This window comes from Colius striatus, chromosome 1, assembly GCF_028858725.1.
Source record: "Colius striatus isolate bColStr4 chromosome 1, bColStr4.1.hap1, whole genome shotgun sequence".
NCBI lineage: Eukaryota > Metazoa > Chordata > Aves > Coliiformes > Coliidae > Colius > Colius striatus.
In genome coordinates, this window is record NC_084759.1 from 23292703 (window position 1) to 23313199 (window position 20497).

The window sequence follows — 20497 nt, forward strand, 5'->3', positions numbered from 1 at the left end:
CAAGTCGTGTGACAAGTGCTTCTTTGGAGCCTATGTTACATATACCAAAACATAACTCTCAAAAACACTACCGATAAATAAGAAATTGGTAAAAATCACAGAATCACAGATTCTCAAGGGCTAGAAGGTATCCTAAAAGATCATCTAGTCCAACGCCCCTGCCAGAGCAGGATGACCTTGAGTAGGTCACAAAGGAACTCATCCAGGTGGGTTTTGAATGTCTCCAGAGGAGACTCCACAGCCCATCTGGGCAGCCTGTTCCAGTGCTCCCTCACCCTCACACTGAAGAGGTTTTCCCTTATGTTTCTTTGGAACTTATATTCCAGCTTGTACCCGTTGCCCCTTGTCCTACCATTGGACACCACTGAGAACAGCCTGGCTCCATCCTCCTGATACCTACACTTTCTGTATTTGTAAAAATGAATGAGGTCACCCCTCAGTCTTCTCCAAGCTGAAGAGCCCCAGCTCCCTCTGCCTTTCATTGTAAAGGGAGATGCTCCACTCCATCATCTTTGTGGCCCTGCACTGAATTCTCTCCAGCATCTCCCTGTCCTTCTTGAACTGAGAGGCCCGGAACTGGACACAATATTCCAGACGCAGTTCCATGTGGCGAGAGTAGAGGGGGAGGAGAACCTCTCTTGACCTACTGCCCATGGCCCTTCCAATACACCTCAGGATGCCATTGGCCATCTTGGCCATGAGGCCACATTGCTGGGTCATACTATCACTATATTTACGGTGAACTTTGAAAAAAATCCCAAATCCTACTGCACAAGCACTCGTGGAGTTCCATGAAATCTGATATTGTTCCCTGCCCTAAAGTTCTTGCAATCTACTACTGGGAAGAAATAGTACCATTCGCAATCCATTTCTAAACTGAAATCAGAAGTTAACGGAGAAAATAAAGAGTGAAAAGCATCTTCTGGAATTAGAAGGACAAAGAAGAGAAAGCTTAGCAGCGGGGAAGGTATTTTTGGTGGCTAAGAATAGCTGGCGATGAGGAAAAGGGTGGAACATGAATTATGAGAGAACAAGAGAACAGCAGATAATTGAAATAATGTAAACCTCATAAAAGATATCCTACACTGATTTTCATCAAGCTAATAACAATAAAGACAGGGCATTCATCCCAGGCCCAGAAAAGTCATTAGGCACCATTCCCAGATCTTCCTGGGAAGCCTGACACCTGAGTAGCCAGGTTTAATTGTTATCCAGACATCCAGCTTCAGTGTTACGCAGACATCAGTTACACACAATCTGTGGAGCTGCTATAAGTATTCATTGATACATTGATCCATCTCAATTGTTAAAATGTCCCTATTTCACATTACTTAGCTTCATGTCAAGTTATGGTTATCTGTTAAAAAACTGAAAAAACCTAAAATACCCCTAGCTCGTGTGGAACTTGTAAAACAACCTGGGCCAACTTTCCCATATTACACCATTACAATTCCATACAAGTCCTTGCGTAACACTGACCTGCAATTCTTGTAATGCCTGGGTACAATCACAGATTAGTGGTGGCACGTGCTTTAATTTGTGTTTATTTTAAGACAGACACATTCATGACACCACATTGGAATTAAGAGATAAACCTAATTTTGAAACAGCAGCTCTCCCAGCAGCAGAACCCCCTGCCCCAGGATTTTGGATACAAAACAGTAAAACTGCCCAGTAAAAAAGGCACCACAAAGGTTTTATTTCCTCCAAAAAACCCCACACATCACAGAAAGAACAAAGAAATGTTTTCTCCCTTTCAGTCTAAAAGACAATTTGTTAACATTACGGTCTCCAGAACACCAGATTTCACCCAGATCCCTCCAACATGTAACTCCAAGCAATTTGTCTGGCAATACCACACATTTTAAAAAAGTGCGAGTTTTATTATTTTTTTAAATTTGCTTCTTTCCATTCTTCCCACTGTGAAGCTTTATTTCGCCAAAAACCTATCACCGCGCTGCTCCACTGGCTCGTGCCTCAAGAGCACAGCACAACGCCACGCTGGCCGGCACGCTCAGGGCCCGGCCCGGCCCAGCAGCCCGGCCGACCGAGCAGGGCAGCAGCCAAGCGCTGGCCGCGCCCGCTTCCCCCACTGCAGCCCTGCCCCCGGCATAGGCAGCCGGGCTCAGGGCACATGTCGAAGAAGAAACCGCTTCCTCCTCGGCCATTCGACAGAGGCGGTCGGGATGTGGCGAGTGCCCTGCCCTGCCCCCCTCACCCAGCTGCCAGTCGCTCCAAGCGGCGCTGCCGCCCGGCTGCGGGGAAACCGGGGCCACGGCCCCAGCAGCGAAGAGGCCCCCGAGAAAGGGAAGCAGTCACGGAGGGGCGGCTGACGGAACGCTTCCCGTCCTCCGCGCCAACAATGGCCGCGCCGTGACGGTGCCGCCGAGCCCGCCCTCACAGGGGCCCGCGCGCTGCCGGGCAGCAGCGGGAGGAGGGGGAGCGAGCAGCGCGGCCAGCGCCCCAGCTGCGCGCGCAGCCCCCGCCGCTTCCGCTCCGCGCGCCGCTCTGACGTCGCGCCCGGGCGGGGCTGGGAAGGGAGGGGAGGGCGGCGGGCGGTGGCTCGCGGGACAGCAGCGCCACCTGGCGGGCAGCGCCGCCCGCGGCGCCCGCGGCCCGAGAGCGCGCCCTGACGTCCCCGGAGGGAAGGGCAGGGCAGGGCACGGCAGGGCAGGGCGCCCCCTGCGCGGGGCTCGGCGGCGGTCTCCCAGGCCCCTTGCTCCCGCCGCAACCGCGTCCACCCGCTCTGAGGAGAACGGCAGCGCCGGCTGCGCAGAGGTCACCGGGAGCCGCTCCTCCAGAGGGCGAGGCTGAGCACCGGAGCCGCCTCCCGCCGGCGCTGCGGGAGCGGGCAGGCCGGCCCCCCATTGTCTTCGGGCCGCCGGGGGTCGTGGTCTCAGTGCCTCTGAGGGTGGGCGTGAGGAGCTGTAGGGCTGCCCCAGCCCGTGGTCTCTTCCCGGCAGCCTGCCCAGTGCATTGCATTAATACAAGGAGTGTCACGGCTGGGACTGGCTTTGTTTCTTCTTAAAGTGACTCTTCTCCAGGGCCGTGCCTCAGTTTCCCCAGTGTGGAGAAGCACTTCAGCTGGGAAGACTCGCATGGAGCAGAGCCGGGTGTGCGGACCCCACTGCCGAGGCCTTGCCTGCACAGCGGAGCACACATAGACAAGGCTTAAAAGTGATCTAAGCACAAACCCGGTTTTCAGAAATATTTCTGCAGTTGCACACTCTGGTGGGAAGTTCCTGCTTTTTACATTCACAGCTACAGTCACTGCCATATGAGCATTTATCTTAAAAATGGCTAACTGTACGTCTCAGCAGTGACATACATACCTTTCTGAAAGTTCTACACAGACAATCTGCCCCTCTGTCACCTGGCAGATGTTAGAATAAATCATGCTCGGTCAAGACTGATTCTGTTCAACGTCAGAAAACTGATTTCAAATTTGAGACTTGATTATCTTGGTTTGATTTCAGTAGTCTTATAGTAGATATTGCGTGGATAATGTCATAAATGTAAAATTTACTCAAATTCTCAAAGGTAGGCTACACTGGCTGTCAGAAGCATGTGGCTCCAAAATCACAGTTGTGTTTGAACCATTTGATTGTGTGGCAGTTTGCCTCGGGACAGTTGATTACTTTTGTTACAGCTTGACCTCAGCTGTGTATATTTGTACACTCAAGGATACTTCAGACAAGAGAGAAAATTCTCCAGACTCCTAGATTTCAGAGAAGAATGTCAAAGCATTTATGAAAGCATTTAAAGTTTGATTACTTGATTTTACATATTAAAATAAGCCTGAGTGGGCGTATTTGGACAGTCTCATTTTTTATCTTTGTGATTATATGAAAATGTTTTCTTCAAAGTCCATTATATTTTGGGGCATGAAGGGAAAGGATATGGGGAGAGAGGAAAATTTCAAATCCTGGATGCTGGAAGCTAAAGGCAGGCTGTAATCACAGTTCCTTTAATTACCAAGAGTGTAGTCTGGCACAGTGTCGCATTCTGATTTGAAGGATCAGCCTCCTTTCTTGACATCATGATGCTCAGGGTAAACTGCTAGAACAAAGATTCAAGGCTTTGTAGCCTGAATTGGAATAATGTTACAACATAGCTCCTAGTAGCAGGGGAACTTAGCTTTTATTGTGGTGCTTTGTCATTAGGTTCAATACAAATGATAACAAAACTCCTCTTTCTGTTCCTCCTTAATAATTAAATCTCAAACATATGGGACCATATAAATAAAAATATTTTTAAGTACCTTTTAAAAATGAGTTCTTTTTTCTTTGTTTTTTTTTCCTTCAGGATGCTCAAATTTTCTAGTTTCATTTACGCTTTGTAATAGACCTTTCCTAAGTATTTATTGCCAGAACTGATACTTTTAAATAAAATGCTAAATGTATCTTTTCCTCTGCCATTCTTTCATTATATTTGAGTGATATTTAGATGTAAAGTAGTTATACTTTAGGTAATTATTTAATATTTTATCTTTTGTTGTTGTTTTTTTAGCTTGGTGTTTTAAGAGAACAAAGTCATACTTTTATGTCTTGGTGTTGCTCAAGTGCAGTGATGTTTCCCTGACAACTTTTGAGTACTTTAGATAGTTTCAAGACAGTTTGAAAGATGGGAAGAAAGAGAGATCAAACTTCAAAGTTTAATCAAAATCTGTGGCTGGATGGACACAGGAGACTCAAATGACAGCACACTCTAAGCTAAGGATGAAATATTTGCCCATATTGTTTCTGAGCAGCTGCCCGTGAGCATATATGTGCTAAGTGGACAGGCAGTGGAAAGATACTTACAGCTAAAGCACATGTTGTCTCTTACCAGAATCCTGGGAGGTTTGGGGACATTTTGGGGAAAGGGAAATAGAGGAGACATGGGCAGGTGTGGAGAAAATAGCAGGAGGTGGAACTGGGGATGATGTTAGAACACTGGAAGAGGATGGATACGGTAGAAAAACACTGAGAGGTGAGGACTGGGTTGGGGAGCGGGAGGTGCTGGAGGGGGTGAGGCAGGAAACATGACTTCTGCAGAATGTTGGTGTGGGAATCTTAAATTTGAACAATGCTTTGGGAACAATTCTTTACTTTCCTGAGATAATCCTCATGAGCTGGTTAGGTGAATGCTGTAGAAGCAGTAGGATAATACATTTTTACTTCCTACTCTAAGACACTTGATTTTAGACATGATACTTTTTCCATCATGAAGGACAATTTGCCCCTGATTGAGAAATTGAAAAAGAATACATTGTGAGGGAGATGATGAGTTGTTTGTTACTCAATGGCTTTCTAGGATTTGTGTCACTCATTGCACATGCTGTGATATTTTTTTCATAAGGAGGAAAGGGGTTTCTCAACAGCTTCAGTTTAGGTGTCAGCTCTGCCAAGTTGCTCCTTGCAGGGCCTTGATGGATTGAGCTCCATTCGAAGCCCATCTCTAGTGGCCAAGGATTAAGATGGGAGTGTAATTAGCTCCTTTCTGAATGTCATCCAGGGGCAAGAGTAGTGGGTCAAGAACAGTTACATAAAAGAGAATAATTGCAGCAAAATTGAAGCTGATAAGCGCATTATTGCAAATCTTTTCTGGAAAAAAAAAATCTTTCAGATTGAGGAAGTAAACTAAAGGTATCTGTAACTAAAGGTACAGTTTAATACAAACAGTTTTTTGGTGTTTTTTGAGTTTTGAATTGGCCAAAGTTAAAGGGAAGTAGGGGTAAGTTTGAGTGTGCTAATGAAATCAGAAATGTCATTATACACGGAGACTAGATAAAGCTGGCTCCAGGTATTATTTATAGTATATGTATGTTGTTCAGTTTTAATTATATGTATCTCCTGTTTTGAGAGGGCTTATGAGTCGCAGCATTTCAACCACAAGAAACTTGTCAAAATGACATAAGGACACAGATCATAGCAACAAATAAATCTCCTTGTGTACATTTTTGGAACTGAGAGAGATGAGTGAAGAGGCACATTTTTCTTTTCATTGTCTGTGTCTCTTAAATGCCTGCACTTAATCATGTGGGATCTCCCTCTGGAGCTCTTCAAAGACACCAAAGTCTTTTCCTCTGACTGTGTAAGGAATTTATGTGCTTCATTTGACATACTGCTTTCTCTGTAATATAGAAACTAGATATGTTCCCTAACACCCAGATCCAGATAATATTCTGCTGATGTCTTAACTCTATGTTGAGGCAGGCCCTGATGTGTACCATCTCCACTCCCACTCCCTCTTGTCTCCTTCCCACATCCCCAGTTTCTCTGGGAAGATAATTAAACTATGAGAGCAGCAAGCCTACTTCACCAGGCCCAGTGGATATTTAAACCATAGATATTTAAATATTTAAATTTTAGTTGAAAACAAATTGCCTAAATTACAGAGATTGGATTTCATTCCTCCCTCCCTGACAAAACCAGCAAAAGCTTCTAACCTGGAGGAGCACACAATATTATAGGGAGAGTTTTGAAGGGGCCACAGGGTCTACCAAGGACACATCTTGCAAGTCACGTGTGGTTTTTTTCACCACACTTTATCTGGTAAACTGTGATACACGCTCCTGCTACTTACCTATGCTAAAAGCCACAGTCTCAGGTATGCTACTATAAGAATGTGCTGTAATTTATGCTCTTTCTTTTTTCCTCTAAATGGCAAGAAAACCCATGGCAAGTGTAGAAACTGTGAAGGAATTAGAGTTTAAATGCTGAATTTAAGATCGTCACAAGAACACTCATCTCTCTGTGTATGCATATGTTCCTCAATCCCTTGTTAATTTCTACAGTATGTATTTTGTCTTATATTTTTAATGCTAGTTATCTACTTCAAGTTTTCAGAATTTAAACTACATTTTGTCTTTCAGAGATCAGAAACATAATAAACACCATGTGAGTGATCAAAACAGCTTTCAGAAACTTACTGTTCATGGTATCAGTAACTATTAACGTGTTTTAAACAATTGAAGCCCCATCTTGCTAGGTAAAAAAAAAAAAACAGAAAAGAAACAAGGAAGTATATGGAAATATATTATTACTACTTAATATTGACTTCTGTATTTTGATCCCCTTGGGCATCTTACTTTGTGAAGTCTTTCATGGCTTTTTAAAGCATAAGCAGAAAACAGAATAATGTTTATAGATTTTAGCATGTAAGTTTTAGCTTGGGAAAAAACATAACTCTGTTAAAAACCATAAACCACATTCAGTTTGATCTCAAGTTTGAAGAAAAGTTACTTTGACTAAGTAGCCTTTGGCATTATTCTTGAAGGAAAAGAACGATTTCTGTATCCCCAGAACACATAAGCATATTGTGTGTACCATGTAAGTATTTCTATATAACACAAAGGTTGAAAAATGTGGCCCAGAGCTCAACAAATGGTCACTAAATAGCAATGACTACTGCTACCAGAACCTTAAGGTTCTGGCAGAGTCCCTGTTCTTTGCACCAGCCATCTGCTGGAACAAGAGGGGCTGAGAGAAAAGCGTGATCTGTGGAAGATACTTTTGTAAAACTACAGGAGTTTTGCAAAATCTTCAAGATACAAGTGCATTAAAAACTGAGGTAGGTGAAACTGTAAGCATGAGCCTGTCCCATGGTTTTACTTGTGAAGCAGAGGTTTAGCCTAACCATTATTGACTTCTGGTTGTAATATACATTATATTTTGAGTACTTTAGTGTTATTTATGAAGTATCTTTGTGAAGTATCATAACTGAATACATTAAAAAATTTTGCTTCTACGTTCAGATATTGGGTAAGATTTATTTATATGTAAAAAAGTAATGATTTTTAAAAGAAGAAGAAAGCATTGTTTAGAATTACTAAAGGATTATAAGAAAGAGGAAAAATGCTGTGAGATGATTATCAGCAGTGATATTTTTTGTTCACAAATATTTCAGTTCCATGTGATATGAAATATTTTAGCAAACCCCCATCAACCACAGTAATTCAAATAAAAAGGTCTATTGACATAAGTCTGACAAATAACTGAAATCAAACAATTCCTAGCTGAATTTAAGGTGGCTAGGATTTCACCTGGTTCCTCCAACTGCATACCTCAAACAACGTTTATAAACTGTATTTTCAAATGCAAGAGACTTAACAATAACAACAATAAGCAAAATCTTCCTAACAAAATGCAGTAAAATGTAGAACTGCAAGATCTGCAGGTTTAAGAGGTATAATGAGGTAGCTTTGTGGAGAAGGAAGCACATAATGAAGCACATAATGTGGCACATAATGCTGCAGTAGCACTTGGGCTATATTCATACATTATGGGATAAAAGTTGGAAGGATTATAGCTTGTATTTTAATAGTTTGTCTAAATGTGACATTTAAGGAACTCTAAAAAGTGACAAGCTCTCCCAATTGCTTTCCAATCCCACTCACTTCTGTATAGTCTTGTTCTAATATTGCCACCTATAAAACACCCCAATTAAACCAAACAAAGCATAAGGGAAAATGGGCTAGTGCACATTTAGAGTGAGACTGTGCATAAACTGTACAGTATCTAATTTAACCTTGCTAGGAAAAAAACCAGGTAGACAATATAGAAACCAGCCTAGTTGTAATGTTGTAAACCCTCCCAATGTCTGTCTAAATTTAATGTTGAAAATGCCAAAATGGTAGCAATTTCACTTGGAATCTAAGTGATGCATTTATTTTCTTTTAATTTCTTTGATATTTATCAATTTATCAAACTTGAATTAGTTTTTAAAGACATCTTAATTTTGACAACCTTCCTCTGGGGAAAATACCTTTACCTGCCAGTTAAGCTATACAAGCTCCTAGTAGCCCACCTAGCAAGCTGCTGGAGGCTACTGACATATCATGCCCAGGCTAAGGAATCATTCACCATCATGGAGAATTTTGAATCTTTGTGGAGGTTTTTTTTCTGAATTGGAGTAATCCCATTTTTTTTTTAAAAAAAAAATACTCCTTTGCAAAATTGAATGCTCTTATTTGCCATGCTATACCTAGAAGATTCTTTTGAGGTATACACAGCCAATTTTAAATTGCATACATAAACTAAATTCTCCTTAATTTTGGCCAGTTTTTAATCTCATAAGCATACATACTCTTACACATTCATTTTAATTTGCATTGAAATTAAGTACTGTATGTCATGAGCTACTTGTGTGACCACTCCTTAGCATTTGCAACCATTTGAACACAATTTCCAAGTAAGCAAAGAACACCCATCAAGAAAGCCTGAATTTTTTTTCCTTTTTTAATCTGCATTTTGTTTAATGCAGTTTAAACTCATCTTCTTAAGAACTTTGCACAAAACTAGAAACGTTGTGCATTTAATCTGAGATAAAAACTGGATATATATACACTCCAAGTTATGGCTATTCTTAATATTTTAGGATTTGCTGTTATTGTTTATTTGTAGCAATGATTTTTTTATTTAAAGAAGTTTTACATGAGAACATTGAAGTGTGAATTTTAGAGTTTGCTGCCTGTCATTCCCATTTGAAATGCAAGCTTTGTCATGTCTGAAAAGTTTAGTTTCAAAAGCATTATCTGAACCTGTGTAATGCAGTTTTGCCTTTATTTCGGAAAGAACCAAGTTTGTTCTTGCTTACTTGGAATACTGAGGGTTTCCCACTCAGACTTTTAAACCTGTTTCTCTCTTTTAGCATTCTTTTGTTTTGTTTTGTTTTTATTTATCTCAGTAGCTTTATGTGACCCTCCAGGTAAGACTAAAACTGTTAAATCCTTACCAGGCTTGGACAAATCAAAGTGGTATGTGATCTATACTCCACAAAACACAAAATGAAGGGCTATCTTAATAGCCCTCTTGCATAAGAGATACATGATAACACTGCAACTTCTCTTTCAAAAAAATCGGAGCTATGGTCTATTTTTGCCACCCAGAGGTAATTTATTTTATTTTAGTAATTAACTTTCATCTTGCAAACATGATTTTTTGGCATATATCTTTATCTACAGTTATTTGTAACAGCTTACTAAACTCTGATAACGCAGAATCACAGAATCTTAAGAGTTGGAAGAGACCTGGAAAGATCATCTAATCCACCCCCCCTGACAGGGCAGGTCCACCTAGAGAGTAAGTCGCACAGGAAATCATCTCTTAGGGAACACAGAGCCTGGATCCTTAGTTGCACAAATACTTGGTACTTCACTTTCTCTCTGTACAGATGCTGATCTTGTTCAAATATGTTGTTAATAAAAAGCAGTCTGTATATTCTTTCTTCTAGTTATTGACTTTGCATACTTTTCTCTCAGTCTTGATGTATGCTTGTATTACAGAATGAAATATATGCAAGTTGCAATGTTGTTTCTTGGCAGATTTAGCAGCTTTTTTTTGACGTTTAAAGTAAATAATTCCCCAGACTATCTGCAAAGGCTTTTGCCACAGTGCAAAATCATCGTTACATAGCTACTTAAGTGTCACCATTGTACTGTTTGAACCGAAACAATAAATACTAAATGCAAAACTTACAGTAGGTTATATACTATATCACTAACTACTTTGTCACAAAGATTAGTTTAAGGCCAGACTCTGTTTCTCTGAAAATATGGTATAAATTGGCTGTTAAATCTTTGACACTCAAACAATACCTATTCTAGACCCGATTTTTGAAACACTGGGTTGAAAGCAAAATGTTTTAAATGCAGGTACTGGCCTCAATGTCCTGTCCTTTTATTACTGTAGAACTCCAAGCCAATTCAAAGGAAGTTTCCCTTTGCTGCACTGCAAAAGTCTTAACTTTGAGGTAATACAAAAGAGGGCAAGGCTTTTAGTCTGAAAAAAAAACCTGGATAGGTAAGAGCATTCTATTTCCATTTTTTTGCAACTTAAAATCCTCCTTAGTTGGAGTGACTGTCAAAAGTCTCGAGGACGATGACAATGTTTCCTATGGAAAATAACCACACAAGAATATCATAAATTGAAATCTCAGATTTATCATCCTAAAATCTCTGTGAGTTTGTTTCAAACATGAATCTCGGTGTTCACACAGGTTATATAATAGCTGGTGATATGATAGTAGCAAAATGATCAAAGATCCCTGGGCAAGTCAAATCATATGATAGCTTATAGTCCCATGGTATTACCAAGGAAATATGTCCATTACGGTATTAAGCTAACACAAAGAAGACAGAGGGATTCTGAATCAATAGAATCATTTCTTATTAACTGAACATGTTACCAAGGAAGAATTTTTTAAAGCACCTAAATGCCTTATAGGAAATGCAACAAACTTTCAGTGTGACTTTTGTGCATTTGAGGAAATCTGTAACTCCCTTTTCTTAATCCTACTCAAGAACTTTCCTATATTATGAATTACATTTTGCAAAGATCCTGCAGTTCTATTGCTGGACTTGAAAAACATAGGATATCCTCACCTATTAGACAAACAAGCTTGAAAATGCAACCCAACCCAGTTCTCTCATTTTTTGTGCAAGTTTCTGGTATCATAAGTTGTTGTGCCTACTGTCCATCCCACAGTTTATCCAGAATCTCCATCTACACCTTGAAGGAATATCTTAGTTTCAATAGTAACCAGATTAACAGATTTCTACGTGATTCTTGTGGTTCCTCCCACCGAAGACCCAGTCTGTAATTCAGTTGCCTATTCCCCTACTCTGACAGAAGAATGTAGTTCATCAGAGCCTTCACTTAGGCCTTGTTTTCTGTTGACTTGTGCTCTACTTCTGTAGAGATAATTTGAAATGCTTGAGTGGTCTCACATTGCACAGATTCCAGATATTTTCAAATATTTGTAAAGAAGAGTCTTGATAGAAGCCTTTTATTTTATGGGCTTAGTGTGACCATAAACACATGATCTTTTTAATGCTTTTCTATCAAGAGCAATAGTAATATTGCCACTTCCTGAAGTGGACACATGATTCTGAAGTATTAAAATGCATAACAAATAATGAATCAATATCTGAAAAAGGTAATAACTTAAGTTACATATGATTAATACTCTTCCCTTTAAATGTAGTACAACATTGGTGTTAACTATTTGTTATCTTCAAACTATAAGGATAAATGTAAAGCATGCAATAATAGTTATGAACAGGCTAAAGCAGGAGTTCCCAAAATTTTGTTTGTGGGGCCTCCTAATCTGTGTGCAGGAGACCACGGTGAGACTGTGCAACAAAATTTGTTGACAGCACGATATCTTTACAGTAGGACTGCTACAGCTAGGATGAGTAGCATAAAATCTTTCTCAAGACACTAGTTGCAGATAGTTGCACTTTGGAAACTGCTAGCCTGAAGATTTTCATAATGTGATGAAAACTACTTCAGGGCCAAAGTTTTACACATTAGCTTGAAGAGTCGGAGGGTTTCACACTGTGCAATGTAACTCAATAATCTCACCTTCTGTAATTTTATATTACCTAATTCGGCACCAAGATGAAAGGTACTTTTTACTGAAATTTTCTGAAGGAGTTTGAAAATCAAGGTGAATGAGCTTTTTGACTATTTGTTTGATTTTCTTCATGAATTTTTCCATATATTTGTGCCATATGCAATACATTTTTGGAAAGTGATGATATTCTGCACCACAAATTATGTCAAACTGCATGATGGGTCAGCTGCAAAAAAGCCCTCTGAATTTTTTAAGTACTGTTCCACTCAACACATGGAGATTTGTTTATCGGCTTTGCTTTTGAAAAATAACTTTTTTATCCTCATTTTGCAACTTTCCTTCAGGAGAATTTTAGCAGAGCTCAAGATGATACTGCTAAAAGTTTAGTGGACATTTTTACAAAACCAGAGTGCATATGTTTTCTCCAATCTCAACCCAGCAGCCACTGATGCCTCCTGAAGACAATCATAGAATCATAGGATGGTAGGGGTTGGAAAGGACCTTTAGAGATCATCTAGTCCAACCCCCCTGCAGAAGCAGGTCCACCTAGATCGGGTCACATAGGAACATGTCCAGGCAGGTCTAGAAGACCACCAAGGAAGGAGCCTCCACAACCCCTCTGGGCAGCCTGTGCCAGGGCTCCCTCACCCTCACAGTGAAATAGTTTTTTCCTATGTTTAAATGGAACTTTTTGTGTTCCAGCTTCATCCCATTACCCCTTATCCTGTTGCTAGCTACTATAGAAAAAAGGGATGCCCCAACCTCCTGACATCCAACCTCATGTGATTTGAAGGACAAGTATCTGATACTGATGGCAAGAAAGTGCATCTCTTCTGGGGGCATATACATTTTTCTTTTTTAATTTTCAGTTAATGAACAATAAATCATACATGTTCATTAAAACACGAAAGCAGAGTGCAAATATACTGAAGAGATAAAGGATAGTAATTTTGAGAGTATCTCCACTATTAACTGTAGATTGACTGTATCGTGTTTTCCTACGATTCCAGTATGCCAGTTCTCTTTGACATGATATTTTAGCATATCCTTAAGTTACTGTTCCTGTTATAACTTTACTGTTATTTTCCAAAGTTCCTATAATTTTGAAGTAGAAACCACCATGCATCCAGTTTCCACTGATATAAGATGCAAATTTGAACTTACTTCTCCATTCACAGTAAGTAGGACACAACAAATGCCATATCCTAACGGGAAATGGTTACATTATTAGAAATAGCAAGATTAGAGAAAAATGTACTCTATGCAAAATGCTGTGTTCATCATTATTCCTTCAAATTTGTGAAATTATGAAAAAGACTCTTTTAACTTAATTATTAGAGTCCCTAAGCTAACATTTATCTGACTTAATTATTCAGAGTTGATTGTGGTTATTTCTTGACTGATTATAATGTGTAATTGATAAAGTAATCAGCAGTTCTCCAACTCCTTTTCCAAGTGACTAGAAACTCTGCAAAGTTCAACTCGCCAGGTCAACATCTGTCAGCTCAAGAGAATGTATAAATGTCATACAGAAAATGCAAATCTTATAGAGACACAAAGGAAATTAGAATGTGCAAAGGTCAGTATATCACTCCTGTCTTAGACAAGTCATTTACCATTTTCCTCCCCTTAACTATCTGCTCTGTTTTCCCCGGTATTGTTATTTCAGCACTTGGCTCTCCTACCTGGGTAAATATCCCATGTCTGCTGAAGATGAGCAAAAATTAGATAATAATAACAACCCTATTATTCCTCATGAAGATATCACAAAATTGCATCTATTCTCCTTCTCTGGTTTTGGAGTCTCAGATTTGTAGGGCAAAGAGAAAAACAAACTGTATCCAAAGTATGAGAGAAATGGGAGAAGGAATTTGTGCTTCACTCTAATATGTTCTGTACTAGTTTTTGCCCATATACAGCTAAATTGAAGAAGAAGAAACTATTGCAGGGCAATTTTCAGATACCTTAAATTCCACCTAAGTTCCAGTGCCTCATTAATGAAAACAGCAAAGTACCTCTTGGAAAAGTGCTTCAAAGCGGCTTAGCAAGACACTGAGCAGGAATGTAAGAGGTACACAAGTTTAAGCCATCCAAACATAAGGGTAAGAAGCTTACTTTGGCAGGTCCAGCTACTAATTGTAGTTGTAGGCTTGAGTGCTGCTGTTTTGATCACTTAAATTGAATAAACTCAATCTGAATAAAGAAAATTCATTGTCAAAGACTTGAAACTTTCTGATTCCTTTCTTATTGGGTATGATTACTTGATTAAAATATTTACAAGCCACATAGAAGAATACATACCTTTTAAAGAATCATAATTAACTTCAAAGACTATGGCTTTGAATTAATTTTTGTGGGTTTATCTCTTTCTGCATATCTTGTCTGTTTATCTTGTCTTGCTCCTTTGGTGAACTTGGTGAAAAAAAAAAAAAAAATGAAGGCCAGAAGCAGGCAAAGTGTAGGACAGATGCTGTGGAAACTTCTGTATTACAAATGATTCCAGCCTGAATATGAACTCTAAGCTGATACAGTGATTATCAAACTTGTCACTCAGAAATGATTGTATAATGAGGATAAAATTTACCTAATTTGCCTAACTGTAGTGGAGGGATGGGACAAGGAAATTAATGAAAACAAATGAATAATCAAGGGAAGAGAAACTGGAAAGCCAGATCATCCATCTTCCTCCCAGTAAAGGACTGTTTCCTGTAACCATTTCCAGACTTCACTTGCCTTAGCTTTAAATGTCAAAAGCAGTGCAGCTTTCACAAATCTCTTCTTGAACACTGCAGTTTTACTTAAAGCAATGATTTACTGGTGAAAGGTGGTGACGCAACGACTCCATTAACACTATCCAGTTCTGTACACAGACATTGCCTCCTGACCTTGCACTGGCCACTGCCATGACTGTGCAGTCTCCTCTGAAAGGCTTTGAGTTTACAATCTGAAAGCCAAATCCTGAAAAATATATTAATTATAAGTACTACCTTAATAACCTAAGTTATCTGTCTGTGTCATCTTGTCTCTGTTACTCCTAGGGAGTGGTATGTATCTCAGTCTTTCTTTGACCCAGCTGATCAAGGTAACAGTCAATGCAAACATGAGACTATCAGCACTGTGCTTTAAAACCACAAGCAAGTTTGGTTTAGATCTTCCTAAATGTGTTGAAAGAGCCATGATGTAAATATGCATGCAACTGGAGCCCCTGAAAGGTGTCCCAAGTTCCTGTGTAAGGGCTAGCAGGGCCTGACATGCTGCACACCAGCTTATACAGCTGAGATGGCAGAGTGCAGGGAAAAATAGTATGACACAGGCTCCCTTAATGGATCGTTCCTGAGTTAGGAAAGACTCTTTCTTCTTTATGAAATTATTATTTTTCTAGGATCCTCCTGGAAGTTACATTGACATGTAACACTTGACAACAGTTAGTTTGTTGCCCTTTCCAGATATGTTTTAGAAAGAGATGACCATGTTCCATCAAGCAGCAGCTCTCAGAAGAGGACTCATTTGAAGAACCCTGAATGTCCACTGGGAAGAGATATTCAGTATGTGGAGGGCTGCAGAGGGGCTGCTGGATCACCTGGCACATCCTAATGGCTATTCTAAGCAGATTGTTTCCAGCCCATGGGCTTCCTGGCTTGCTCCCTTCTCTCTCTTCTTCTGTCTTCTTCCCCAAGCTGAGTAACCTGATCTGTTTTTTTCTGGGACAATAAGTGGCAATTAAGCCCTCCCTGTCATTCAGGTGTTCTGAATTCTGTGGTACATAAGTCTAATTGTAGTCTTTTGTCTCTGGATGGGCCTAAATCATGACACTCCTGGAAGTAATACATACTGTTTTGAGACTACATAAGGATATAAGATAAGACTCTGGATGTAAAGTTGCATAGTAGTACCTGGTTAAGTATGATTATCAGCTCAGTACAGTTTCAAGAAATGGCTGCACACACAGAATATGTCATTTAATATGAGGGACTAAATTTAAAAAAAGCAAGGAGAAATGGCTCTAGATACCACTTCAGAGTTGCCAAGAAAATATCAGGACAGAACAAAACAATCGTACAATCATAGAACTGTTTAGTTTGGAAAAGACTTTTAAGATCACTGAGTCCAACCATTAACTTAACACTGCCCTGTCTACCACCAAACCATATCCCTAAGCACCACATCTACATATCTTTAAATATCTCCAGGGATAGTGCCTCAACCCCTTTCCCAGGCAGCTTATTCCAATGCTTGACAAATCTTTTGGTGAAGAAATTTTTCCTAATATCTAATCTAAACAACCTCATCTACGTTAATACCACCTGATCGAGGTGAACCTGCTTTAGCAGGAGTGTTGGACTAGATCTCTAGAGGTCTCTTCCAGCCCCTACCATTCTATAATTTTGTAAACCTCCCCTGGTGCAACATGAGTCCATTTCCTCTTGTTCTGTCACCTGCTACTTGGGGAAGAGACCAACCCCCACCTTGCCACAATCTCCCTTCAGGTAGCTGTAGAGAGTGACCATATCGCCTGTCAGCCTCTTTTTCTTCAGGCTCAACATTCCCAGCTCCCTTAGCCACTCCTCATCACACTTGTGCTCCAGACCCTTCACCAGCTTTGTTGTCAGTCTCTGGATACACTCCAGAACCTAAATGTCCCTCTTGTAGTGAGGGGCCCAAAATTTAACACAATACTCAAGGTGCGGCCAATGCTCACCAGCATTGAATACAGGGGGATGATTGCTCCTCTGGTCCTGCTTCCCTTACTATTGTAGATACAAGACAGGATGCCATTGGCCTTCTTGGCCACCTGGGCATACTGCTGGCTCATGTTCAGCCGGCTGTCAACCAGCACCCCCAGGTCCTTTTTCTGTGTGACTTTCCAGCTATTCATCCCCAAGCCTGTAGTGTTGCATGGTGTTGTTGTGGCCCAAGCGCAGGACCTGGCAATTGGCCCTGTTGAACCCCATACAATTGGCCTCAGTCCATTGATCCAGCCTCTCCAGGTCCCTTTGAAGAGCCTTCCTGTCCTCAAACAGATCTACACTCCTGCCCAATTTGGTGTCATCTGAAAATTTGCTAAATCTGCACTCAATTCCCTCATCCAGATTATTGATAAACATTAAACAGAACAGTTCCCAGCACTGAGCCTTGGAGAAAACCACTGGTGACTGGCTACCAATTGTGTTTAACTTATTTCTCCAGGAATTCTTTGCTACCAATGCAGGTATTTAGTTTAAAAAAAAACACAAAATGCTTTACTGAAGTCTAAGTAGTCAACATCTACAGCCTTCCCCTCATCGACCCAGTGGGTCACCTTGTCATAGAAGGAGATCAGGTTAGTCAAGCAGGACCTGAATATCAGGACATGAATGATGTGAAAAATGACAATTCAAGATAAAAGGGGAGTTTTGCAAAGAAGGTAGACAGAGAAGACAAATCTATAATAAGGGTACAGAAATTCACTGGTATGTTTGAGGAAGTGCTGGCTTTGTGATGATGTTACCTAGACTACCAACATAAAGTGAGAAATAACATGAACAATATTTCATATGTATATAAATTTGATTTAAAATTTTGCTTCCCCAGTTGAAATAAATGTCATTTTTAGTTTAAGAACCATATTTTGGCACTAAAGGATTACAGACTCCTGACAGAAAAAAAAAGGTAGCCAACTTCAGATTTGATGACAAAAGCACAGGAAATATAGATATATGGGACTGATCTGGAGTGGAAACTTGGGGATCATGCTGAGTTCATAAATTAAACAGAAGTATCATTTATCGTGTATCATGCAGAACAGGCAGACGCTGTATGCCTTTGGGAAGAAAAGAACAGCTTATTTTTTAATGGGCACTGTTGTATTAATTGTTTTCAGTAGTTTCTTCTGCTTGTAACAGAGTTGGCAGCATATACAAGTTGTATTTTTTCCCTTTTCCTTCTACTTGTTTACTGTTTGATGTACTTGGAGATTTGTCTTTGCTTACTAATTAGAATGAAACAAGAAGTTCAATGATGATCACTTAAAGCGTGTAACTACAATTTTAGAGGAGAACGGGACATTGGCTTTGCTCATGGTGACTGCCTGCAAGGACCAGTGTTTCCCAGCTTGGAGAAGATGACAGCCTTTCCTCCTCTCCATACCTAAAATAGGAGATTTGCCATCAGTACACAAGTAAATTTACTTAGGAATGCTCCTGCAGGGTAGATCTTAATCACTGTTTCACTGTGAACTCCAGTAGCAAGGATTTAGCCAGGATTTCTGTCAGGGGGCTCTGTGTGATAGCCTGTATCATGTATGGACATGGTGATTTGTTTGTTATTCTATATTTGAGTCTAAGGCTTAGCAGCATGGGTTGCTTTTGACAACAATGTAATGTCATACTGTCTTTATTTACTTAACTTCTTTCTACTAGAAAGACATTTTTCCACAGCCCCATTTCAAATAGTAGAAATAAGTGACTTGCCAATGACATATATTTGCTTTAACCACAGTCATGGGGGGAGTTTTTATTCTGAACCGTAGTGCATGAATGCTGTTAAAATTTGAGAGACAAGATAATCCTTTTAAAAATTATGTCTTGGAGGCTTTCCTGGAATGATACATACTTATTTACATATTAAAAAAGTCAAAACCAGGACTGCATCACTGCATCTGCACGGGTTTTGAAATGTTTTGACATGTTCACTGAGATTTACTAGGTCATTTCACATGCTTGTCTGGCAATTTATAATCCATTATTTTGCACTACAAGCTTCATCCTTGAGTTTATTTTATGGTATAGACAAAGTAAACTAAATGGCAACAGCTTTTGCCCTCTCCTTTTTATCTATGGGAATGACCTTCAGTAAACAGGATCCAAGGGATGTTGTGCATGCATTTTGATATAGATCTATATTAATGGGAACATTTCTGAGTATACGAGGAAGCAAGATGTGGCTTAGGGGAGAGCAACAATACAATTATTTAATAAACCATGTGTTACAAGAATCTCTCAGGGTCAGTGTTGCATGAGAAGGTGCACTGTTTTTAAACCACCTTTGGGCCCTGGTTTTCTAATACTAGCTGCTGAGAAAGATGTGTAAAAACTGTGGCTTATTTCTCTGTGAGCTGATGGGTTTCTTCAGTAAAGTTGGGACAAGTATGAAATACTGCACAAAATGCCCACTCAGTTAATGGCAGAATTGGTCCCCTCAAACTGGAGATAGATTAGTATTAAAGGAGGCAAGTAATTAAGTATTGTATACCATAATTTAGATGTTAATATGGACACAGACATCGTAAGTCGAATTCTGCTTTCGTATATTCAGAAGTCAATGAAACAACTCTGTGTTGCAAACACTAAAAGTAAAAAGAGAACTGCAGATAGAGAAAAATAAAACACACTGGGTAAAAGACTGTACTTCTACCCTGATTTTTAAGGTATAGAGCACATTTATATGGAAAATAACTTTTAGAAGCTGGAGGAGGAGAAGATAGAGGAAGGAAAGGTATGCCTGACCTGCAGTTTAAGATTAATTTGTACTGCAAGGTCAGGAATGTTGGAATTTTAAGGGTTTGTTTTGCCTGCTGTTTGGAGTCACTTCATATTTTTGTACTTGAGCTGAACTTCTCCAATGATAAGCATGTTTAGCTCTAGGCATTTGGTTTGTCACCAGATGGGTGCAGGAGGAAAGTCTTGCCTATCTCCAGACTAGTGAGAACTCACTTGGAAAGCTGCTGTTCCAAAAAATAGAGCTAATGTACTTGACACTTTTGGAAAGGTTATAGTTGGATGATTCTTATTACACAATGTTTTTCATTTTTTTGTCCTAAATCTTCCTAGATTTTCATTTTGGATATTGGTCTATAGAGCATCCCAATGTGTACCAATACAACTAGAAAAAAACTTTTATTTGTTTTCTTTTATTATAGACCAGATTGTAACCTATTCTCCATATCATTTTAAGGAAATAAAACCACAGAATACACTGTTATTTAGCAGATGTAATGCTGTGGGTTAGGTGGTGCAGTGCCATGATACCATTGCACTAAAAAAGGCCATTTTTCAGCATGAAGAAATATACTCTGTTTTCAGAGTAGACTCAGAGAATATATGCTGTACATGGCATTATATACGATATTGTAAGAGGAGGGGAAACAGCCAGTTCCCATTTTAAAAAGCAAGAGAAAACA

At 39.8% G+C, this 20497-nt stretch overlaps 1 protein-coding gene across 7 annotated transcripts in view; it reads right to left on the reverse strand.

Moving 5' to 3' along the window:
- Positions 1–20497, reverse strand: part of STARD13 (StAR related lipid transfer domain containing 13) — a 298693-nt gene that overhangs the window by 229981 nt on the left and 48215 nt on the right. The window lies entirely within an intron of this gene.